The sequence below is a fragment of the Pyrgilauda ruficollis genome, unplaced genomic scaffold (assembly GCF_017590135.1).
Source record: "Pyrgilauda ruficollis isolate IOZ18807 unplaced genomic scaffold, ASM1759013v1 scaffold6, whole genome shotgun sequence".
Taxonomy (NCBI): Eukaryota; Metazoa; Chordata; class Aves; order Passeriformes; family Passeridae; genus Pyrgilauda; species Pyrgilauda ruficollis.
Genome location: NW_024527710.1, coordinates 6,480,705 through 6,506,199, shown reverse-complemented (window position 1 = coordinate 6,506,199; position 25,495 = coordinate 6,480,705). Strand labels below are relative to the sequence as shown.

General features: G+C 39.0%; 1 protein-coding gene and 1 long non-coding RNA gene across 5 annotated transcripts in view; one reads left to right on the top strand and one right to left on the bottom strand.

Moving 5' to 3' along the window:
• Window positions 1-1,583: 1,583 nt before the first annotated feature.
• LOC121361958 lies at window positions 1,584-2,198 on the bottom strand. The gene is made up of 2 exons (XR_005956427.1): window positions 2,078-2,198; window positions 1,584-1,691 (listed from the first exon to the last, which is right to left on the bottom strand). It is a non-coding gene; the product is annotated as an uncharacterized LOC121361958 (long non-coding RNA).
• The window catches only part of ADGRL2 (adhesion G protein-coupled receptor L2), a 155,441-nt gene continuing 131,630 nt past the window's right edge, over window positions 1,685-25,495 (top strand). For 3 of the 4 annotated variants that reach the window (XM_041483087.1, XM_041483085.1, XM_041483088.1), the window contains exon 1: window positions 1,685-1,973. The gene's annotated coding sequence lies outside the window, so the exon portion shown is untranslated. Of the gene's footprint in view, window positions 1,974-2,223; window positions 2,406-25,495 lie in introns of those variants that run through there. The other variant, XM_041483086.1, reaches the window with a different exon arrangement.

Genomic DNA, 25,495 nt, shown 5'->3' with positions numbered 1-25,495 from the left:
CCCAGTGCATGCGATTTCGTGAGTAGAGGCAGTTGAGAGGATTTCATTTCAGTGCTGCAGCGAGGGAGGGGATGGCTAAAATCCCCAAACAAAGGGAGGGGGCAGTTATCAGGTCAAGCCTGAGCTGCTTTGACCGCGGCTGTCAAAGCTCCCTCTGGTCACCGCAGCCCCGGCGGGCGCGGAGCGTGGGACGCACGCACGGCCCTCGCCCCCCGCTGGCACCGGCCCTCGCTAATGCCCAGCTGCTTCTCCCTGACCTTGAGAGCTGGGAATTGCCCATGGTGCACATCCTGAAAGGTCAGAGCGGATTCTCAGTGTTTTGCGTCCATGCAGACGAGAAACACAAACCCTACAGCACCAGATCTTGTTTCTAAGCGCAGATTTTTGGGAGAATGCAACAACGCTACTACACTGCGTTTTGTATCCGAGCACACCAGTGAGTCAACTGAGTATCCTTTAAATCGTTTCCAAGTGCTGTTTACCCTGCCCTGACATGCTTTCCCTAACGCATCGCTGTGCCTCGGCGCGCCGTCCCTGCCGGGCAGAAGCCGGGCCATGTCAGTGCGAAGGAAAGAAGGAAAGGACCAGCGGAGCCGTGAAGGCGCTGGGGTGCCGGGACCCCCGTCTTCCCGCCCTGCCTGCCCTCTCTCGCTGCTCGCCCAGCCGGTGAACGATTTTTGGCTGATGCCGGGGAAGGGGAGGCGGGGGACAGCCGCTGCGGCGCGGAGAGCCGGCCCGGCGCGGCGAGCCCAGCCGGCCGGGCAGCTCCGCTCGGGCCCTCGCACCAGGCGGGGTGCGCGGCATCGCCGCGCGGGCGGGTCGGCTCCGCGGCGGCGGGCGAGCGGCTCCGCGGCGGTGCGCGCCCCTCGGCATCCGCGGCGGTGGCGCGGGCAGCGGCAGCCGGTCTGCGCGGCCTCCGGTGCCGAGCGGCCGCTATTTAGCCTTCAGCACCCCCATCCCCCCCCCAAATGAATGAAGGGCGGGGGGGGGGGGGACTGAAAAAAGACAGGAAGGGGGAGATTTTTGTCCTTCGCCGATGCCGCTCTACGTGATAATATGTTTATATGATTAGCTGAGCCCAGGGGTGGGAGCGCAGGGAGAAGGGGTGGAGATTGGAGGGGGAGGAGGCTGGAGGTGACTCCAGTTCAGAGAGTCCGTGTCAGGACTTGGCGCTCCCCAGCCGCAGACGGAGCGGTGCACGAGCACGGAGAGGCTGCCATACATTCATTGGGATTTTTTTTTTTTTTTTTGGTGTGTATGTATTGCGTTTTTCCCATTACCGCGCGCGTTACTTGCTCAGCGTCCGATCTCCAGTCGTTGGCGGGGCAGCAGCACAGAGAAGAAGAGGAGAAAATCTGAGGAGGGGCCGGCCCCGCACTCTGCCAGAGGCCAGAATGTCATCCCGGGAGATGTGAATCCGGTCGGTGCGAGCGACAGAGACACGGAGGAGGGGGTCCATTGTAACATTCGAGTTGTTCCCCGCTGCCCCAGCTGCTGGCATCGCCTCCTGATCGCTTCACAGAAGGGACTCCCGAGGCTGGGCACACACACTGCACTGCGCCCGTCCTCCTCTCCATTTCGGCTTTTTTTTTTTTTTTTTTTTTAATTTTTTTACTGAATTTATTTCTTGTGTGCGTGCCTGCGGGAGCCTGGCTGCATCGCGCTTTTGCCGCGGAGCGGAGTGTGGGGAACTGCAGGAAAATGTTGACTTAGACCGAGAAGACCCTCCCGGCCGGCTGCGTGGAGAAGAAGCCGCCCCTGCTCTGCGCTGCCCCAGCCCTCCGAGCCGCAGCGCCGGCTGCCGCCCGCTCCCGCCCCAGCCCACCGCCCGCCCGCCCGCTCCCGCGCCGCCGCCGGGGCCCCGGGACTAACTCCGCCGCGATCTCCCGCAGCCCCGCGCTCGGCGGGCTGACCCGGACCGCGGGTCCCGCCGGGGACACAGACCCCGGCCCGCCTTAGGCTCCCAGACATAGGTAAGCGGAGCCCCGCGCTGCAGCCTCGCCGCGCGTTCCTGCCGGCGCCTGCTCCCTGACTCCTGGATGTTCCCCTGCCGAGCCGCCGGCAGGGATGCACTTACTTTAGGGTTTGCCTCGCCTGCCGCTGCCGCGGGGCCGCCGCCGACGCAGCGATGTGCCCCTCGGTGAGCCGGCGGCTTTGGCGCGGGCAGCGCGGCGGCGGCGCTGCTCCGCACGGCCGCGNCCGCCGCGGGGGCTGCGCGCCGGGGTCCGCCCGCCGAGCAGGCCCGGTGCTCCGCGGCGCGCAGCGCGCAAAGTTGCACCCGTTCGCTAAATAATTACCTGTTGCGGGTTTATTTGTGTAACTCTGCCGAGCGCCCGGCTCCCAGCCCGTGCGGGGTGGGGGGTGCCTGTGGGAAGAGGAATAAATTACCCTTTGTCGGCTGTGGGGTGAGAACAACTTTTTTTTTTCTTTCTTTTTTTTTTCTTTCTTTTTATTTCTATTTATTTTCACATGTAGAAATCTGGGGCCATCTGGAGACAGAAAACAGTGTGTCATGAGGCACCGTTGCTGTGTCTGGCTCTAAAAATAACATCTTGTTGTTAGTCTGCGTCGGCCCTGCTGGGATTTGAGCGCGGTTTGTCAGAAAGTAAAGAGCTCTGCTAGTGCTCAGGTGTGTTTTCTTTGCCCAGAAATGCCCCTGTGCGCGACGGAAGGAATCCTGCGGAACAAATGTTCTGCTGTTTGGCTTCCTCAGACGCCCCGGCTCCCTCCTTTTGTTGCTTGCCACGAAAAGAGGTGCCATTTCGCATCATTCTGCAGAAATTGTTTGAATTAATGCAAGTGTGAATTCTTACCGTTTGAAGGAGGGTATTAGCATATCAAAGGTTTCTTAGCTCCGGCTCAATTGAGAAAACTTCAGCTTGTCTTCCATTTGCTTCCAAGAAGAGGCCCAAAGGGCAGTGGGAATTGTAAAGGGGTAAAATGGGGAGGTGGATTTGGGTTATGTTCCTGAACTTTTGCTGTTTTGCAATTATGCGAGTGAAGAACAAGGTCCCTCCGCTGCAGAGCCCTTGCAAGCGCTCGGACAATTACACTCTATTGATTAATGGTTTGTTCCGAGCAAAAAAAGTGACCTTTTATGACAGGCACTGTGGCCTGGTTTCTGATTCCTCCTCTCTGGGAGGGGGATTTAGAAAGTGCTTTCTCCCGCGCTCTTGCTCTGGTATGGCCTACACGTTACTGCGTGGAGGGATGAATGGGGAAGACCTTCTAATTACTTCAGAAAACAAATGAAATCTTGTAATAAAAGACCTCTTGGTTCCAGGCCTTTGAAACAAATATGCTTCCTTCCTTAATGGGTGGGTAGGCTGGAATAATAGATATTTTTATGGAGAGTTTTAAAAGAAGTTTTGATCACCACCGGCCATATGCTTCCATTTCCTTTTCATTCTAGAAAAAGTGAAAATGAGTAATTCTTGTAATCTCATTTAATCAGTGATACTGTGTTTACAAAGATAACCTAATTTGTGGTTAGTATTGCCCTATAATAAATAATTCTCAACCAGCTATGGCAGGAGTGCTGTTTTGGTGGCTGTGTAGAACATTTATCGCATTGCAAGCTGTTTTACGAGACTACATATTCATAGTTTTTTATTCTTTTGTTACTATTTTCTTGAGTTTGAAAGGGGATGTGGCCTAGCCTACACTTTTATTACCTTTGCAAATCAATATTCATAATCCAGTAACCCAAAAGCCAAGCAAAATCCAGTTATCCATCAATAAGTTGGGACCTTTTCCAGGGACCAGATGTTTCTTGGGAACTGTATTCTGGTTTATATCTCTGGCAAAAAAAAGAACTTCCTAAATTTTCCTTACCTATTGCTTCTTTCCAAACCTTTTACTTGAATGATACAGATATTTTATGTTTTTAAAAAGTTGGTTTAAGTCATTGATATGTAGCATTTGGTCTGTTGTTTGGGTGGGTTCGTTTGTTTGTTTTATTATTTTTTTTTTTCTTCTGATTCACCATTTGGGGGATGTTTCTTTTACTGCCATGAAAGTGATGTGCCTTTAGAGTAGGATATTCAATTTCAGGCTTCAATTTCCTTTCATGTAATGAAGGAACTGAGTATATATGGTATGTCTTGGTGAAAAACACTGCAGTTGTTCAAGTATTCTGTTATTCTTAGATGGACACGGCTATTTGGGCATTTTGTAAATAGATGTATTTAGTGGTCCTAAAATTAGATAATTACTCTCAGGTAATTTCCAGCAGTTTATTTACCTAATGTCTTCAGCTGTCTGAAGTAGTATCTTTTGGTGGTGTAAAAGGAACATATTGATGTAATTGCCATTATCACACTTAAGTTGCTGTTAACTAGTCTGCTTTGAATGCAGAGGGCTATCAAGAAAGCGCATTATCCTTTCAGCTGTTAGAAATAATCCAAAAATTGTCTTGAAAATGTTGCACTTTGGTTTATGTGACGGGCAACCCCAAATTCGACAAATCTCTAAAGGTAATATAGTAGTAAAAGGAAGATTTTCAACATTCAGATGACAAAATTGGACCACTTAGAGAAAAATTAATGTGCTGCAGCAGCACTTCAGCTGCCATTTTCAATCACTGTGGGTTACTATGTGTTGGCAACAGTAAAAAAGCGTAGACATTCAGATAGCTCAGGGAGCTGGTAGTTGGGGGAATCAGGATGTTGAATCATGTGGGGTAGAACAAACCAATTACTTCAGGTTTTGACTTGAGAATTTCCAGTAAACATTTTTTTTTCTGGCTTTTGGCTGCCCTGCTCATTAATAGACCAACATCAAAGCAGGCAACCAAACTTCCAAATGTTATAAAAACTAATGTAAAGATACAGATCTCACATGTAGTCTTGCAAGTCTTAATTTAAAACAAGCAGTTGGAGTTTTTATTGCTGCAATTTTCACAATCAGCAGAGACATTAACACCAGGCTTCTGGGTGTTTCCCTTCTTAAAATGAGCAAGAGGAAAGCTTTAAAAAAACCAAAGTGTGCTTAGTTAGTTCTTATTTGATCACTTCAGAAGCTTTCTCAGTGTTTTATTTATCTCTTACTATTTTGAATGTGTAAAGTCAGGAAAGGGAGTTACTCAGGAATCCCAGTCCATAGTAAGGAAGCACCTTATTAAAGTTTAAATAAGGAAGGTAGTATAGTCTTAGGAGTTTGTAGTCTTTATGGTTAATAGTATGTAATAATATGGTTGGTTTTATTCTGGAAATGTGATATGTAGACATGACATTTTGATGAATAGATATTTTTTAAATGAGAATAGTTGTGATGAAGAAAATTTCCTACAGTTTTGAATTACAGCTTTTTTTTAAAAGTCCATAATTTTCACTTCAAGGTTTCGGAGAAAGAAATCTCTAGTTAGGCAAAATATTTATCAAAGTTTTATTTGAAATACATTTCTAGATAGTGTGTCATTAATTCATATAAATCATAATAACCATGCAGTAGAAAGCATTGTTTGACATCTAGAGAGCACAGAAATGCAATCATAACTTTTTCCTGAAATTTGGACTTAAAGTTTATGTATTTCCAAGCCGTTGCTCATCCTCTGTCCACCTAAAATGTTGACATACCTGTAAGAAAATACTGTTGCCTTGTACTATGGCTTCTGCTGGGGATTGTGCCATGCCTAATATTAATGACATATAACCTACCAGTAACACTTTATATCAAAAAATGCTCTGTGATTCCTCTGCATTTCCACTAAGGAATATCTGTGGATGACTGATTATACAGGAACTGGAAGTAACAAATAGCGATTTTTACCTAGTCAGCTGCAAGTGAAGAAGTTAAACTGTGTGTGGTGTGTAATGGAAGTCATATCCATGCACAGGTAGACAAGCAGTCACTTATGAACCAAGACAGTTAAGAGCACAGGGTAGTGAAATTTGTAGTCAGTCCTGTTACTTGGAGTTGTCATCAGACTCTTTCAAAGCATTTTTTAGGATTCATGTTTATGATGTTCAAAAGTGATTTGAAATTGCGAGAAATTCACCTCCTTAAGTATTTATGTGCAGCTTTTCAACTTAAAAGCTCTCTATTATTTCTAAAAACACCCTCTGTTTGAAACAGGTAAAAAATTTTAACCATCATGGTTGTAATTGGATGTCAAGAAAACTGGAAAAACAACAACCTATTTTAAGGCCATTCTCTATACTGTTAACAATCATGTTTAATATTTAAATAGTTTTCAAAGATAGCTTCATTTTGTTTCCAACAGTTTTTAAAATAAAAGTAGCAGGTGGTTCTGGAATATTGGTAACTTATCTATACCTGGTGTAGAAAATACTTCTAGTCTTTATATGATTCCTTTTAACATTCTTCATTTAAAAGGTGAAAGATGACAGCCTTAAAGCCCTCTTCAATAGGTAATTTTCTAGGAGTTCATGTTTCTTTCAGCCTGTAATAGATGAGATGTGTTTCTACAGCATGGACTGGGAAAATTGTGTCGCTTAATATCAGCAATTTAGTGATAGAAATACACTTGCTTAGTGAGTGCTACGATCTGACAGCATTCTCTAGATGCAAACTGATAGTTAACTAGAAATAGATTCCAAAAGGAGGAAGGAAAAAAAGTCTTCAAATTCAGAATCGTAGCACCTCCAAGTTATGGGTTGTTACATTAAATGGAGCATTTTATGGGGTTTAGAAGAATATGTAATATGCATATGTCATGAATTCATTCTTTCTGATTTTCATGAGGTACTCTAATGATTCAGCCAGCTCTAGCTTGCCGTTTACCCAAGTTATTCAGAAATGCAGGATAGTAAAAAGCATTGCAGCCTGACTGAAGCAAGCACAATGCTCAGCACCTGCAGGTAGAGTGCAGTCTCTAGCAAAATGCTGTTGATTGTTACTCTGGCACAAAGCAAGCTTAAATACAGTTTGCTTAATTACAACAAAAATGCTTTTTTATGAGTAAGACATGCCATGTTTGGGGAATGTTTTGTGTGTTGTCTGCTAAGTAAAATCCCATCACACTTGTATATGTTTGTTCAATTATCAGAGCAGCTAAGAGGAGGAAAAAAAATCAATTTACCCTGAAAAGCACCAGAAATAAGATTACCTTGGCTGGTAGGAACTTGCCAGCACTGTCTGAATTGCTTAATATTATCAAATGTTGCCATTTTTCATGTTCAGTAAGAAGGATGTTGACTATTCTACATGTCCAGTTCTGCTATTTGTCTATTTCTTTATAAGGTATAGGCATGTCTTATTTTTATTCCTGCAACAGCAGTTACAGATAAATCGGAGGATCTAACAATAACTTTATAAAATAGATGGAATAATACCATTCACTGGAGAAATAGTATTTACTTGAGATAAGTGATAACAACTAGTTTTTTCACTTGTTGTTCTCGTAACAGACAAATGTAAATACCTTAGCAGACATTTCAGAGTGAAAGGCGAGAGATAAAATGTAATTACTTTTCAGGGTGGCTCTGTCGATGCCCATGTTCTTGTCTGTAACAAAAAAAATATCTTTGCTCATCACCTCAGAATATGAAGGCCATTTTTACTTCTCAATATAAAAATATTTTCTGATTTCTAATGTTGACCTCAGTATTTATCTTTAGCTCTTCTATGTAAGCTGGAATCCTTATAGCCATGAATTCTAGTTGCTGTTATCCAACGGAGCATTTAATAGAGCACCTAATGGACTCTGCTCCTGTATTTTTCTTGAATGCATAGCATCTTGCTTCATTCAGTCACCAAAACTAACTTTGCTACAAGGACAGGCAACACGACAAGTTAGAATCAATGGACCATTTGTAGGTCACAAAGTCAGTTTACTGGAATTTCAGAGGAAACTGGTTGAAAAGAGAGGACAAATGTCACTTTGAATAGAGATGTTTAAATCAGACTTCTGCCTTAGGGTAAAATTTAGGTCTGTTGTAGCCTAGATGTAATGTCTCCCTCTACAGAGCACAGCATTAATCATGGCTTGACAAGTGATCATGGGCTGAGAGAAAAAAGGGCCTGTCTTGGTTATGTGGTTATTTTTTCTTCTAATCTTAATCTCTTAGGAGCACATTATAAACACTAACATTTACACAAAAAGATTTAGTATCAATGTCTGTGTTTCAGTAGTGAGAGTAGCTAGCTTCGGAGAAAATCTAGTTAGTTAATAAGAAGCTACTTGTGTTTCTTACGTAGATCCAGTATTAGGAATATTTTCCTTTTAACGTAATGCAGGGCTTTTTTTGTCTAAAGAGATTTATTTTATGCCATTTCCTAATACAAATATGGTAGAGTCTCAGTCTGCCTGTTTTGTTCCTTGGTTTACTAAATAACTCTAAATCTTTTTTCTCTACAATTGTTTTACAATGTGTTTATCACCCAAGAAAGACACTTCCTTTTGCAAAACCGGCAATATAAGGAAAAGGGGGAGCAGTTTTTCTAAAATGTAACACAGATGAGTGTTTTTTTACTATGTTTATATGTTAATGATGTGTTACTTTATTGCAATGGGCTACAAAATTGGAATGAAATGACATGAATGAAGAGTACTATTTAAGATCCCGAGTTCTGGTACTATACAAATTGTGTTTAATACTTAAATAAGGGATGACTTGATTCATAGATAGGTGTGGGAGTGTTTATACATTTTATGGTAAAGAAGGGAATTTTTCCATTTCTTGGGCTTTTTTGCTGCTTCCTGTGGTGGGGACGGTGTGAGAGCAGCCAAGCACTGGGTGTGCACCAGTGCTAGGCAGGTATAGCTCCTTTATGGAGGGTTACATTTGTGTCGGCAGCTGTTGGAAAAATAGATAATATCAGTGAAGTAGCAGCAAAACAATTTATCGCTGGAGAATGATGCTTTAAAAATTAGAGTACTTCTGTTTATCCAGTTGCCTGTGGATGTGATAAAATCCCCAATCTCTCGTTTAGGTTGGGCTGCTGCTTTCCTTTGTGCCCTCTGTTGGTATTTTCCCATCAGTCGACACCTCACACCGATTACTGCTCTGAATCCAGATGACAGAATAATAACGCCGATTACTGCTAAAAGTTGTTTCTGGCAGCTGGGGAGGGGATGACCGACCTTGTTCCTGACTATCAGACTTGCTCTGCTGTTGATGGGCTCGGGTGTGCATAGAGAGAGAGCCTTACTGTGAAATCAGTGCTGCAGTGGTGGAGAGCGATCACATGCCAGAAGGAGATTTTAATTCACTTTTCTATGTATTCTCTGTAATTTTTTACAGCATTGCAGTCTACACCAGGGTGAGCAGGTTCAGAAACAATTCCCTCTCCGTAGGCAGCGTTGCTTTTAAATAAAGTGACATTTTGAGAAAATATTTCTGAGAACAAGTTCTGCTGTTGACTCTGCCTTTCTCTGGCAAATTCCCGATGCCTGTGTTGATGGTAGGCAGAATTCTTTTCATCTGATCCAGGCATCCTTTCATTAAACTATTACACTATTTTTTAGACTTTTTCAGTGTAAGGTGACCAATTTGGAAAAACCTGCTTTCCCAGAATGAATAATGATTGAATCTTCATTTTGAACAGAATGAGTGTTCTACAGGAGACCAATTCATAACTATTTTGTTGGCAGTGTCTCCAGCAGTTTTTATTTGCTTTAGTCTAATAAGTATTTCTTAAACTTAGACTGTCAATTGGTGAGGGTGATTCTTGTGTAAATCAGTATAAAGTGCTTAAAGGAGAGGAAGTGCCTAAGCAGTGGTGTATTCCTGGTTGAGCTTCTGTGCCAGGAACATGGGTGTAGGCTGAGAGTTGTTGTGAAGAGAGAGGGGAGGTGCAGGCTGACATAATCTGAAATTGAGAAGAAATCCTTTTGCCCTTCAGGCAGTAATCTTACCCGTGCTTGAATAGAGCATCATCTCTCTAAAAAGTTGGGGTTTTTTCCCCCCCCGCTTTCTTTATTTCCTCATTTCAGCAGGTCTATAATAGTATCTCATTGTAACTGGTTGATGATCCAACTGTTAAAGATATTCCATCAGCAAAGAAGATCTCTATTTGCAGTAGTCTCATCCTCTTGAACTAAACACCCAAAATTTGTCTTATGTTTATTCTATGTAATGGCTGTAGCCGTACTGAAATATCCGTACTGATATGGCTGTATCCTTCTGAAACAGGGGCATCTTTCCCCTGGCTTTTTGTTTTTTTGGGTTTTTTTGTTTGTCTGTTTGTTTGTTTTTTGATGGTTTGTTTGTTTGTTTGATTTTTGGTTTTTGTTTTTTTTTTTTAAAGCTGATATTGAAACCTTGAAGGGTTGTATTCTGGAGTTTCCCAGTGAAAATTGAAGTTGACACAGGGCATATGTGACTTTATGCCCAATGCGTATGCATTCATTTTATGTATGTTCTTCATCAGTCTCAGGGCACTACTTGCAGAAAGTGAGATTTTGCTCTGTAAGAGAAACAAAACCACAGGCATACATTTATTCTCACTGTGTGAGAAGAGAAATTAATGTTGCCTGATGGCTTCCCAGTTTTTTGGGTGTGTGCTAAAGGTTAGATAGGATAAAGGCTTAATTACAATGTACTTAATATTTATAGCTTCATTCACTGGAGCTTTATCCCATTTGCATTGAAGGGATTTTTATCTAGACTGCTCATCCCATTACGGCAAACAAACTTGAGACATTTTAAGGTAAGGGTTTTCTTTTGGGAGAAAAGCAGTTTACTTCCAGTTGGATGAAAACTACATTGTTACTTCATGATTTGATTTAAATTGATAGGGATTTTTTTTTAATATATATAATTTAATTTTCAAGATAACTTACCATCCAGTTCAATTGCACTTTAAACTTTGGTGGAGTGCATGTGTAATTGTATCCAAAAGTGACTTTAGGTTTTACCTCCTAGCAGTAAATAGAATGAAGGAATGCTGCTGCTTGGCTGGTTTTCAGTTAGACAAATGCATCAGATAGGATGAACTTGTTTTACTGTTTGGGGTGGTCTTTCATTTTTGTTTAGCTCTGGATAAACAGAGCCATTTTTAAATTTTCATTCTTTTTTTTTCTTCTCTTTTTTCTCTTTTATTTTTTTTTTCTGCACTGAAAACATTTAGATGAAAATGATATGGAAAAAGAAATTTGTGTGACTTAATATAGGAAAGACTAAAGCTGAATGTTTAACTTTTCTGAGGAGACTGGAAGAGACACAGAACTGGGAAAAAAAGTGGAGAATGTTTCCTGTGTTACCTCCTTATGCCGGATAACATCGGAGAAGGATTTCTGGGGGTTTCTTTAAAATGATGACTGATTATTTGGTTTCCTACGCTGGTTGTTGCCCACATTTTTCACATATTTTTGCTCATTCTTATTATTACCTGCAGAGGGAGCTTGTATATGAGATAATCAGAGTAATCAAGGCATTCAGGGCTGAATTGTTTCCAGTAAGTACAATTTCATTTCACTGTGCCTTTCTGCAGAAAGGCTCTGCAAGACAGCTTTTAAAAAGGCTGTCCATCAGTAATAGCAAATCACAGTGGGCAAAGATTTTAAAACATCAATAAGCACAAGCCAACTTAAAAAAAATACTTCATATTTCAAAGAAGTGCCTATTAATCAGAAGTTTAAAAAAGAGATGAGGAAAACAATTCTTGCCGGTCGAGGTGCAAGAGGACAGTTTTGGTATTCTGTATGACAGGAAGCAGATTTTTGTTGCATAAACTGTCTTCTCAGATTCTGAAAATGTCATGTCAGCATCACAGAGACAGCAGAGTTCTTTCAGTCTTCGACACATCTCGTGCAGAGTAGTGTGGTAGCCAAAAAGCAGGAGGTAAGTATTTCCTATTTACCCAAGCAGTGTTATGGATCATAATCAAGGTGACTGTGGATGAAAGGCTAACTCCTAATTTTGCTTTTTCTCGATTTAAAAATATAAAGAGGAAAATGAGTTTCATCCAAATTGAGGAATTGATTCAGTGGGGTGCTAAAGCAGGCAAACAGTTGTAAGGATTTCTGTCTTAAGCTTTAATAAATGCTGAGAACAAAGAACAAGGAATGTCTTAACCTAAGTTTGTTCGTAAATTGTAACTTAAAAACTAGCTTAAAGAATCAGGAATTTGTACTTTAGGTAGTGATTTTTCCTTTATTTAGCACAATGAAAGAAATAATCTGGTGTACTGCAGGCTTCATAATCTGTATTTTAGTTGTCTGGATAATGAAAGTGTGTGATCCTTCAAAAAGTTAAGATTTCAGAGAAGAAAGTAATATATAATACAGTTTCACTTGCTGAGCAAGAAGCATAATAGATGGTACTTAAGTTTATTCTGTCCTTATCTGGGGAAAAAAAGGTGGCAATCATTTTATTTTAAAATATTTCAGTAAACTGAAAGATGGTTTGCTGTGATATTGTTAGGAAATAAAGCAGCATGTATGCAAATTCCATGAAACAGAAACAGCTTTCTGTAATATGCTCTCCTGTAATAAATCTGTGGTGTAAATTGGTCAAAAAGTTGATTTTTTTTTAATTTTTTTTTTTAGTTTAAATGAACAGAACCTTAAACTTAATATACATTCAGCCTTATGTGATCTTAGCGGTTTAGTTTGGATTCTCTTTTTAAACATAGGGGAAGATTTACCATATCTAAAAGAGTAGTAACTCTGTGTCAATTTATTATTTATACTGGCTAATCCTTTCTAATGTGAAAAGTCAGCTTGTTATTGTAACACCAAATGGCCCTCTAAGTAGGGAAACAGTTAAGTAGATCTCCTGTAATAGGTTGTTGTCTAATAAAGAGATTTATGGTATTGGCAAGGGCTATTGTATAGGTATTACCCTCTCACAGCATGATCATGTATTATCTTAACAACTCAGTGCCACGTTTATGTTGAGCATTTTCATAACAGGGTAAGAATATTAGCCACAGCAATTACACCCCAATAGGATTATAATGGTAAGATTTACAGAAAATATATAAATTTTAACTTTAATGGAGATTTTGGTAGGTGCTAGGAGTTGAAAAGTTGTACCATCCTTTTTGCATGGGAAAATAGTGATGTGTAAGTCACGATGAAGAAAGAGAGGTTTGTTAATTTAATCTTGTTGAGGAATTGTGGAGAGGCAAGGACATAATCTTTCTTTACACAGTCTGTCCTTTTCTTTCCTGGTGAGGTAGGGATGTTTGAGAAGTTCCACTCAGTGGAGGTTGCCGTACAGTATGAAAATCGAGACGTGAATGTAACTTTAGTTCTGGTGTGAGGATAATGCAGCTGCAATTAAGATATATTTTTAACAGCCTTGTATTTTGAAGGTAGAACAATGGTAATTTACATGCTACATTGGAAGAGCCTACTTGAATAAAATCACGTAATTTTTTTGTTTTAGCTGTAGCGTAACACGTTTTCTCTTTCACTAGTGCCAGGTTTTTATCGTGATAAGTAACTTAGATAATTTTTTTAATTACTGCAAGCAACAAAAGTGACAATAATGTCATACTTGTACAATTTTCATGTAAGTGACATTCAAGCTGTTCCTTAATTCTTAAAATTTCCATCTGTTTTTAAAAAAAACAAAAAAGTGAGGCATTAATACTCACTTACTTGGCAGAAGCAATGTTCCAGTCACATTTAATAAAACTAAATTATGTTTTGTCAATAAAAAACACTTATGGGGACTAATTGAACAAAATGCATTAGGTTATATAGTCATTTATGAATAACTGCATTGAGTAGCACAGCAGTCTGCATGGCAGAGTGTGATGAAACAGCCACATATTTTAAGATGGTATCTTGAGCTATAATTTAGTAAATGCTGAATTTAAACAAACAAAATACCTTTCTTTCCCTGATTTCCTGTACCAAAATTACAATAAGGTAATTCCAAATTAAGAAAATTCTTATTGTATAAGAAACTTCCAGTACATGTTGCATACATTGTAGACATTCAACGGTAGTATTGGTTAAATTTGTAAGACGCATTTCCTGGGTGCTTTGGATTAATTCTGTGTGTAAGAGTTTCTATAGAAAGATTCTGTACCCATCTGTTTTAAATTGTTATTGATCACCAGAGAAAAGATGTACATATTTCTTTTGACATGATATATTCCACTTCTGAAAATGTGCTAGGAGACGTTGCCCATGGATTTAAATGTTGGTTTCTTGTGTTTACTGGAAAATAACTGGGACCTCAAAGCTGCTTCAAAGCTAATACTCCAAACTTCATTATTTTTGTTGTCATGGTAGCAGCATATGGCTTCATCTGTGACCAGTAGCCCGTGCATGTTTTATCTAGTGCAAAATTCTGGAACTTTGTAGTTTTGTGTTCAGAAGAAGAATAACATTTTCTATTTTAGACTAACTCCTGTAGCTTCTTAGGTTGGCTTCACATTGCATTCATTTTGAACTGTGGAAAGTGATCGTATCTTTTGTCTGTAAGTAAAAAGAAGACACAAAAGGATGAATGTTACCCCCAGTGAAAGTGGAGCTCCAGCCGATTTAAGAGCGTGAACTGTGACTGCATTGTTGAGGGCAGTGCTTGGCTTGTTATACCCAAGCTAAGAAGAAGCCAGTACTTAGAATGAAAGGGTGAATAATGCATAAAAATTAAGTAAGAGGTAAAGCATCCACACTTGAATATTACCAGTATTTATAATTAATTTTGAAAGTGTTAAAATAGATTGCAGGGGATTTGTTTTACATGGATTTATCATTTTAAAAGTTGTCTAATGTTTCAGAATGCAATTTCTACATTTGAAAGAGGAAAATATATGCAGAAATATTCTTACCAAATTGTTAGCCTTATGTGCTCTCCTGAAACATATTCAGAATGTGTATATATAACTGTGAGATAGATTAACCATTTTTCTTTTTGTACAAATGCCATAATGAATGGCCTCTTAAAATCAGTGTTCTTCTGCTTGCAAGACAACAAATCAAAGCACAAATCCACACTGTAGTCATTTTACTTGTAGAGTGCATTAGAAATGAAGCCACACTAAGTCATACTTAACTGCCCACAGACAACTAACCCTGAAGAAGGGGCAAGTCTTCTTCTTCTGTCTTTTTTATTATTATTTCTATCTCTTTGTGTGTTTGGAACAGCCATGCTGTTATGACTAATAAAGCTTTTGTATTTGGCAAATGGGATGCAAGTAATCAGCAGTTCTTGGCTCATGACTGAAAAATCTGCCGAGCAGAGCACATAAAACCAATATAACCTTTCAAGTATACCTGTGAATAAAATTCTTCCTTATGCTTCTGTCATTTGTACAGTAATTCATCTCTCCTTCCTACATCTTCTCTTCTAATAGTATTATTTCTGATTACAGTGGGTTTTTTTTGGTCAGTGGCATGATAAGCAAGTACTGCTTGATCAGATTTTAATTTTAAAAAAACAAATATAAGAATATAGGGTCCAAGAGTGAAGGCAGCATCTTTGTGCTATCTATCTAATTAACAGCCAATTGAAAAATTTAGTTTATTTTAATTATATTTAGTTTCATATCCCCCCAGCATGATTTATCGCTAGAGATTCCATAGTCAATAAATCTTAGTTCTTGCATATTTTCCACAGAGAATCACTCAATATATGAAACAATTATTTAAAACAATTTTCTGTTCAATACAATTTTACATATAAAAAAAAAAAGCTACAAAGTCCTAATGTTAATTGAATCAGACTGAAATAAATGAAATTTTCAGTAGGTCTGCTGGAAGACGTCAAGTAATTTTTTTTGTTTGTATTTTAAATAGATAATAACCAATGCACCAAATAAAGCTGCAGCATTAACAGATTATTAAAATTAATTGGTAAGGGTTTATGAAAAATACATGGGGCAGTGAGAAAGTTTCAGTGCTGTGGTTAAGCAGTTTGCACAACCGTGTTCACAACCTCTGCAAAGCTGATAGGATTAATATATCCTTAACTACTTAATTACAGCCATTATTTAAGTTACCTAAAAGAAAACTGCTCAGATCTTGTGCATATATGAAGTATTACCTGCTGCTATGCTAGCTGAGTAGGTATGCTCAGTGGAATTTTTTTGGGGCTCCCAGATGCTCTAAAGGAGTAGCCCCTGGTATCATCCTCTAACATTCACTCAAACTCATATGACCATTGAACAAGTTGTGGTTTTACTGCAGTGCTGGTGAAACATTGAATGCCAGTGTATACGAGGGATTTCCACCCCTCCCCACCCTCCTCAAAAAAAAAATAAAAATGAACAGCTTTGTTACTGTAGGTTTGTGACTTGTAGCTCTCTGGTGGCATGGGCTGTGACATGCTGGGTGCAGCGGTGGTCTCTGCCACAGCTGCCACCTGGGTCTGGGAAAGTAGGAGTCCTTCTGTCCTGCAGGCCCACATTCTCAGCTTTATTCTCTCAGTTGCTTCATGATAAAATGGAGGTGTAATTAGGACTAATTTAGCTAATCATCGTGAGCTGGAGGTGGTCCCATCTGCCCTTCCCCCTGAAAACCTGTCTGTGATACATGAGTGTGATCTGTGAGAGTGAACGGGGAGCGTTGTGTGTGCTGTCTGCAGATGAAGATCCTTGGAAACCAGGTTTGTCCTTTTTCTGTTATTCACAGTCAAAAAGTCAAAATCTCCATTTTAATGAAGACATTTCAAAGAACAGACGGGCTGAGAAAGATATTGTATTTCTTTACATGCTCCTTCCTCTTAAACATGGAAGAAGCCTTAGGCTATAAATTAAAGTGTTTTACTCTGTGTAGTTGATCTCAGGCTGCCCAGTTGCCGTGAGGAGTTAAAGTTTAAAAAAAAAAAAGAATTGTAAATGGCTTGACAGTTTCTTGTTTTTCAGTCTGTGGTTATCTTTTGTCCCCCTCATGTCCTGTTTTTGTCAATATTTTCCTTTCACCTAGGAACTATAGCAAGTGGGAGGAAAAGTAACTTGAAAGAATGTAGTTATGCCAGAGATGCATTTTCATGTGGGAACCTTTATAATCCCTTCATGTAAATGACATTCACTATGGAAACAGTAAGAGCTCTTAGGAGCAGAAGGGTTCATCCTGTGCTCCTTAGGAAACACTGATTTACTTATCTCCCTTCCTGGAAAGGGCACACATGTGCTGGGGCTGGGGGAGGCTGTGGCCAGGCTCGCTGTGCAGGGCTGCAGGGGAGTGCTGGGGGGACCCTGGGAAGCTTTCGGGAGCATCTCATAAACCCTGTGGTTTTATGAGCGTGTTGGAAATGGAGCCACCTTAGTGGATAGGTGCATTTTGCATTTTTAATTTTGCCTGAGAGAGTGTTGTTTACTTTTTTTCTTTCCTTAAGTCGTTGGGTTCTCAGGTGTTCTTCAGTTTTAGTGAATTTCTTTTTTAGTGAATTTCACAGTTTTCCTGTGCAGCAGCTGGGGTCACAGGTGATGCTCGTAGTTTTGCTGGCTGGATTCCAGAATGTTGCCTAGAGTCCATTTTCCTTTAACCTGGAGCAAGAAGAGATGTAGATTTTTGTTATTTCAAAAGCTTCATATTTGTAAGCTTTGTTGACGAGCCTTGTAAAATTTAAAATTGTTTTGCAATGTTTATTACTTTCTCTACCACATTCTTAAAAATTAATTGTGTGCTTGAATAGTGTTTCCCAATCTACTTGAATTATTGATGTTTTGGTCCTTAGTGGAAGAGCAGTAGTACTTTTCTTCCCACACCACAGTCTGTTCAACCCCAGTTTAATGAGTTGTACTCCAGTACCTGTAATAGAATTATAACACACAAAAAAAAATCATAATTATGGCTTACTGAGTAGGGCTAAAAATGGGCAGTGGGAAACTTGTGTGTAAGTTCAGGTTTTCAGACGTTGGTGCTCTGTGGATGTTGAAGTAATCGGTGCTAACTGTTTGGAAGTTAAAATTGTTAGTGGCCATTGCAAGATAAATACTTTCCTAGACAGAAATGCAAAACTTAGTAGAATATTTAAATATTTGAAAATAGTTAGCTAAAATTAAAAATACATTCATCTATCTTAAGCTGTTCTTAGACACTGTGTGTTTTACAAATATTTTCAAAAGTGAATTAAATAACAACAAAGTTTTACTAATCCTAAGTAAATATCTTCTTATGAATGTTTATATACTTGAGTATACATATGTCTGGGTCTTTATTAAAATACTACTTATTTAAAAATAAAAAGTGTCCAGTTTATCTTGTGATAAAATTTGTGAGATCAGGAGAAGAAATGTTTGCCCAGAGTCATGGATGAAGGTTGCTGCTAGCTAGGAAGAGCCTGTTTTCCTTCAGTCTGCTCTCAGCCAGCTGGACTGTACAGCTACATGTTCTAGTTAGTAAATAACAACACCGTGGAAAAGCTAAAAATTGCTGTTGTAAAATAATACTGTCACAGTGAATTTGTTTTTTATTTTGGAGACAAGAAATCATTAGGGTGAAATCTCTAGCTGTTGAAAACTTCCAGTGTGCTTGCTGCAAGCTCCTCTTGTACACCATGGTAGATATTTTGGACTAGATATTTTTATTTTAAAAAACCTAGATATTTTTATTTTTATAAAACTGATATTTTTAGGTCAAAAATGTCAAATCACCTTTTGACTGAAGACATATTAAAATAAAACTGAGTAACTTCTGGAGAGTATGTTGATAACCAAGCAGTGTCGGGTGAAGTGTTCTGTCATGCCTCTGTCCGTCACTTCTTACATGTCTGAGAAGATGGACCTCTAGGTTGACTTGGTTTTTTCCTGACCATTTTCATCTGTATTATTCATCTTCCTGTCTTGCTTTTTTAATTCCAGAAATAAAATCTTAGTTCAGCCCAGTAGTGATCCGTAAGTAAGCTGTACACTTACTATTGTCACAACCTCTCCTGGATTTGATTTTTAAACAAACAAACAAAATTCCCAGAATGGGCAATGGATGTGTTGAAATTGTGGTCAGCTTTTTTTGAAATTAATATTATTATTATGCCACTCTGAAATCATTAGCCATTTATAGAATATTGCAATGGTGCTGTGAAATCATCAGCTGTTTATAGAAAATGATTACTGGCAGCATGGCAAATGTTTCAGAATATTTGCGTGCAGGTGAGAGATGCAGACATAGATCTCATTGCACATTGTGCGTGCTGGCTGCTCTTGTAGCACTGTGTCCACGTTCATTACTGCTTTGACTCAATTGTCCAGAGAGTTTTGTGGACTCTGATGTGGATTGGTGGGCTTTTCATGTGGATGCAAAAGCAGATGGCTGCAGTCCGTGTAGCTTGCAGTTGTGTCCTGGATAGGAGTGAGTTCTCTAGGATGGGTTACGGGCAGCTGATCCTAAACGCTGGCACCCGCTTGAAGGAAATCAAATTGCGCTCAGCTGTTTCCTGCGAGCAGGTCTTTCCCCTGTCTGTGCGGTGCCGTGTTCTCTGATCCCTGTTGCTGTTCCTTGCTGTCCGCCCTCCTCGGGCTCCGCGGCCGGGCCGGCAGGGCCTGCCCGCTCTGCGGGGCGCTGCGCTCGGGCCTTCCCTTCCCATCTGCTGCCCTTCCCTGCGCCCTACCCAGGGGCTTTCCCGCTTCCTCTGCACTCGAAACCACCGGGGGGAATGCCGTCTTCCCGCTCTGCCTGCTTTTTTATTTTTTTCCCTTGTCTCTTTTTTTTTTTTTTTTTTTAACCCCCCCACCCCCAGCCCCATGGTGTGACTCTCACTGATTTCTGGTGAGTAGCTGGCAGCGCGAGGGAGTCTGCCTGATGATGATGGTATCATTGTGCATCTGATTTGCAATCTATTGCAGAAGTGCCTGTGATGCTGACTGCTGTTATTTAGTGTTAGGATTTTAAAATATTAGAGCACGTAGAGCACAAGTTGAATCAGGGTGGCTTGCTTAAGGTGTGTATAAATGGCATTGTTTTGTGAGTGTGAAGGTTTGGCACACTATCTTTGGGCAAGATGTGAAATCCGGTGATCTAGATTAAATTTGGAGTTTTTGAGATTGCTGAACAAGAAGCTGGTAAAATGGCATGCATTTTCTTAACAGGGACAGCTTCTCTTAAATTTGCTTTCTATCTGTTGAGCTGTCAGCCACTCTGTCACTGAAGGCTTAAAGCCATATTCATGAAAACAAGAGTTTTCTGGATTTCAAAGAAAATGCTATTTTTGTTAAAAGTAGCAATCAGAGCAAAAGGTTAGACTGTCATCAAAGTGTCTGTAAAAATATGCTTAAGACCCCGTTCTGTTCTTGGCTGTTGGAAGAGACGATGACTTGTAAATTGCCTTTCATAAAAGTGAGTTTGATTTAAGGTATTAATAAAATCTAAATTTGTGCATTCTGGCTGTGGGGACTGAAGATTTTAATTTAGTGAAATGCCAGAACAATTTTTTTGTGCTCAGTTTGATAAGTGTTGTGTGAAAATTCCATCTTACTAAATTAGGGCAGACATATATATATTACAGTGTTTACAAACTGTTATGATTACAACCTGTTAAATTTCATATTTAATATTCAGTCATCTTTGAGCAAAAAGTCACCTCATTTTTGTCTCAGCGCTGTTGAATTCTTGTGTTAAAACAGATTAAATTGCAAATGTTAATCTAAGTAACTGTGGAAAGTTGTGACCTGGATTTGAAATAGCCATGAGACTATCACAGCAGCAGTAAATCTTCCAGAACATGTAAGGCTGGCACATGGCGGGGATATGTCTGATGTGAGAATTAGAGTGCTGGTGTAGGAATAGCCTGAAAAGAAAATCGTGTGCCAATATAATTTTATTTTAAAATAAAAAAAGGGAGAAATGATCACTTTAATATAAAGTTGTGTTTTTAAAGGTAGCACACAGTAACTTCATAAAAACTTATTTTGAAATGGCAATCTAAGATTCAAGCTGTATTTAAGAAAGACTGTTTGTGGCACTGAGGCACCTGGTTCTTAATCCTCTGGCTTCTCTGACAACAGTGATTCTGATCTTTGAAATATGGATGGGAATTTCAGGTGCAGACTTCAGCCTAAAGAAACCATCAGTTTGAGGAAAAGTAGACACTAAATGTACTTTCCTTTTGTTTTCAGCTTTTTACTGTCCTTTAATAACAGCTTTTCTCTCACCTAAGCCTGGCTTAGCCCTAGTTCTTGCGTTTTAAAGTCTGATATCATCAAAAAGCCCTGAGTTTTAATTGTCAAGCACTGGCATTGCTGGAATCTTTTATTATCTTACTGCTTTGATTTTCTTCATCTCTCTTAAAATGTGTCAAATAAGAATGTGGGTGATGTCAGAAGAATATGATAATAGTAATTTTTAAAGCAGTGTTTTGACTTAAAATAATGTTAAAACAATCCCGTTCAAGCAAATCTTGATATTAATCAGGGGACATTAAATGATAATTAAGCCTAGTGTATTAAATAATTTCTACATACGTATTTGATCTGGTTTGTGGTTCTTTTCTATAAATGAATATTTTTAGTACAAATTTATTCTTTCAGGAAGGCAAGAAATGAGCTTGCAGATACTGGCCCACATGTGCCCACGACAAAATTATCTTGAGGCGCTATAAAAAGGTCTTCAAAGTGTTATCATATCTATTATTGTAATGTTGACTATTGATTCTTTTCAGTTTCTAAAAAATACCAGGATAGTAGAGCTTATGCAGCGAGAGCCTGAAATGCTTTACCTCCCTGGTTTTTTTCAAAGCTAGAATATGACTTTGTTCATTTCCCTCACTCCAGAGAAGGGTGATTGGCAGGCTCTGGCATTCAGCTGTCCACAGCTGAACTGCAGGGCTTGAGTTGCCTTGGCAGGGCTGCAAGTAAAAGTTTGTGCCGCTTTTGCCAACTGTGTTCTTGGCTCAAGCTGATGTTACACGTCTCTCGACTCCAAAGCGTGCTCATTTGCCAAATTCTACCTAAAAATGTATGCTGGAATTCCTAATTAAATAAACCCCCAGATATTTATTTTACTCCTCGGAAAGGCAGGCATTCTTTCACAGTAGATGCTGCTTTGGTAGAAATACAAATAAAAATTTAAAAAGCCCAAGGTGGATTAGAAAGTTACAACTGCTATTAGGAGAGAAATTTTCTCTTGCAAACAGATTAGTAGCTTTGGTTTCTTCTAAGTAGTGAAATTATGTGACTTTACCAGGTTCTTACCTGAAGTTCTTTGCATATATACATTTTCTTGTTTATTTTTCAAGTATTTTGAAAATTGTTGCACTACAAAGGATAATAGCAGTCCGTATATAATTTCCTTGGGTTTTCCAGCTCGATAGCATTATAGCTACCTTATTGCTGCCGTAAGCTGAAGGTAGCAGTTGAACGATAAAGGTGTAATTTATGCCAAACCAGTCTGGAAGCTTTTTCAGAAGACTGATAGCAACTGCTTTTATACGTTTTGCTATGTAAAATGCTTATTAATGTTAGCAGATGTTGCACTTTAATCCCCCAGAATGATTGTTTGGTAGCAGCAGGAGATTTATTAAGCTTGAGTTGTGTGAAATTGTGTGTGCATAAGCTGCTATTTAGATTGTAAAAATGCCATTGAAAACTGTAAAAAGTTCTAACTGTAATTGGCAGAGAGGTATTAGCTGTTTTAAAAGAAGTATATGTGTACCACTGGCCCTTTTGCTATAACCTCTTTATCATTTATCTTCTTGTATTAATGTCACTGAATTATTAATTCATGAGCAGGGTTGGATAGGGTGAAGGCACTATTTAAATGTGTGGCACATGTATCCTTATCGCTGGAGACATGAAAAGAGTCATTTTGTGTTATCTATAAAATGGAAAGGACATTTAAAAATTTCATTTACGGTAATCCACTTCACTTCCCAGTAAAACACCTAGATTATTGCTACTATAATATAATGTTCTTATTAAAATTTTGTAATCTTTCCACTCTCTCACTTATAAATACTGTTGATAGACAAATGTAGACTAATTTTTTTTTCTTTAGTTGCACATACAGTTCATGAACTGCAGCAGAACGTATGAAGAGCAGGGTTTTAATAAAAAACAGTTCTCTTTAATTTCTAGTAAAAGAATACAAAATAAAAGCCAATAAGTATTTATAATCATGAGAGGCTAAATAAATTATCATCTAAAATCATAATGTAAGCTAATTAAAGAAAAATAGGATATTTTCCAAAGTAACAGTGTCATTGTCACATTGAGCCATCAAGAGCTATATTACTTAAAAGAAATTGTAGATGTGTGGTTTGGTCTGCTTGATGAAACCACAGAATATCAGAGGTCACATTGCTGCTAAAAAATGTGTTAAAAATGTATCTTAAATTTCATCTGTGCTGTATGGATGATTAGAAAAAAATAAATGTACAGGAAATATAATGTTTTCAGTCACTTCAACGGAAAGAGTTCATTCTCTTGAATACTTTAAAAAGTGTTCATTCTTTTAAAAACTCTTTGCATGAAAGCAATTTCAGGGTACTTTGTCCTGAAGTGCTTGCGGTGGCTGGCATGGCAGTGCTGGAGATAACTCATATTCCATTTTGTTTAATATTTAAAAGATATCACTTCACACTTCCCTTTTCACCATGCATGGAAGAGACCTTCACTGTTTCCACAATACATGGGGAGTTTTTCTTTTTTTCTCTTCAGAAATTTCTCTGCAGAAGAGAAAGTGTTATGTAGGCTGCTAGGGAGAAGAGTTTTAATCAGTGATACATGCAAGTAGAAGGAGCCTTCCTGCTGAATTGTAATTTAGAGTTCTTCTTGCTTGTAACTTCTCCAAATATAATCATTATAGTTTCCTGAGTTAGACTTTCTACAAAAGGAATAAAAAATAACTGAAATAATTTCTATTTTTTCTGTTATAGTTTGAATAAATAAGAAAGCCCAGTTTTCCCCAACTGAAAGAATGTTGCAGCTCTGATGAATGACTGGTACTTATTCAGCTGTCTTGTATGGTTAGGAATAGTCACCTGAATGTTCATTGCTTATTAAATTGTACAAGAAAATACTCTTAACTACAGCACTCTTGCACTATTATACACCTCGACAACTTGTATGTCCTTGCAGAGCCCATCATCCAGTAAGGGCATTGGATCCCTTGTTTCATTGTAGAATCAGGCCCTTTCTGAATAGATGCTGTAGATTTATTTGCCAAATTTATTGCACACTTTTCTCACATCCTCGGGGATGTGCAAGCTGTAGATGTGTAATTCAGTAGTGTGTTTGTGTGTAGGCACAAGGAAGAGAGTGGTGTGTGCAGTGCTGTCATACAGGGCTTCTCACCCTTGAGCTCTTGTCTTGAATGTGTGTATGAGAAAAGCCAGTTACAAGGTTGGGAAACCTAGGAGTCTGTTGATTTTTATTTCATGATTTTAGAGTTTTCAGCCTTCTAAGTGCTACTGGTATGTAAAAGGGGTGTACATTAAAGATGTGTCTGCTGGCACTGCCTGCTTTTTTTTGTACTTAGAAAGTCCACAGAAGTCCTCCAAAGGCTTATGTAAATTCAGTGGAGTTTCTACCTGTAAGTCATACTTGCCTGGAGAATCTCTTGACTGCTTAGAAAGCAGTTAAAGGATTCTTCCTTTCTTCTGTTGTCCAAATTAAAAATTTTCTTGTGGCTCATGGCCAAGTATGGGATGGTAGCACACAGCACTTCTCAGGTTTCTATGCAAGACATAAGCCATTACCTTTTAATAACTAAATGGTTTGTAAATGGTTTGGAAAATCCAGGTTTTATGGACTTACTCCTGTAAGTTTGTTTGGTGGTGGTGATTTTTAGTGGAACTAAAATGTGGTCTTTTAAGTGTCCTGACCATCAGGCTGCTGGAAAGAAAACATACTTCTGATCATGATAATATTAATAGTGCTTCAGAGAAAAGAAACAAAGCTAGGAATAATGTAAGAAGAGGTTATTTGAAAGAAGAAAAAAAATGCTTAGGTACAGCATGTTTTAAAACAGCATGTTTTAAAACACTAAAATCATGCATTATTAAAATGGTCTTTCATAAAATGCATTGTTGTGATGCTATGATAAATTATAATACTTGAGCATATGATGGAAGAAGAAATATTTAAAATTTCCTTTCTCCTGCTCTCTGTATATAATCACAGATTTTTCACATTTCTTTGCATGCTCATCTGATGTATTTTATTCTGGATTATCTCATTGCCCCCAAGAAAACCCTTTTGGTAATATTGATAACCTAATATATGACAGATTTTGGTCATTATTATTTCATTTAGTGGTCATATGTATAGACCAAGAGGGAATCTGAATATTGATTTCATTGAATGACTAGTAACAATGATTTATGAGTCACAGATTCAGTGCAGTGAGCCAAACACAGCAGAGATTACATCTTAGGTGCCACCACTGATTTTGATTCATATTTCACTGCACAATGATTAGGCCATGGTCTCACAGATGTTAAATGTTCCTCTCCAAGCAAAGATCTGCCCAAACTGCACTCAGTGCATGGTGACTATATCTATATGCCCTATTTAAAATGGTAAATATTTTTCAGTATCTTATAAAGAGCTGGCATCTCTCTGATAACAAAGGGTTTTGATAGAATTTTTTTAAATAATAAAAAGTGATTTTGCTGCACACTCAAGCTTGTTCCTGAAACTGGAACAATATAATTTATATTGAATACAGACCTCTTAATATGATTATAAGTAC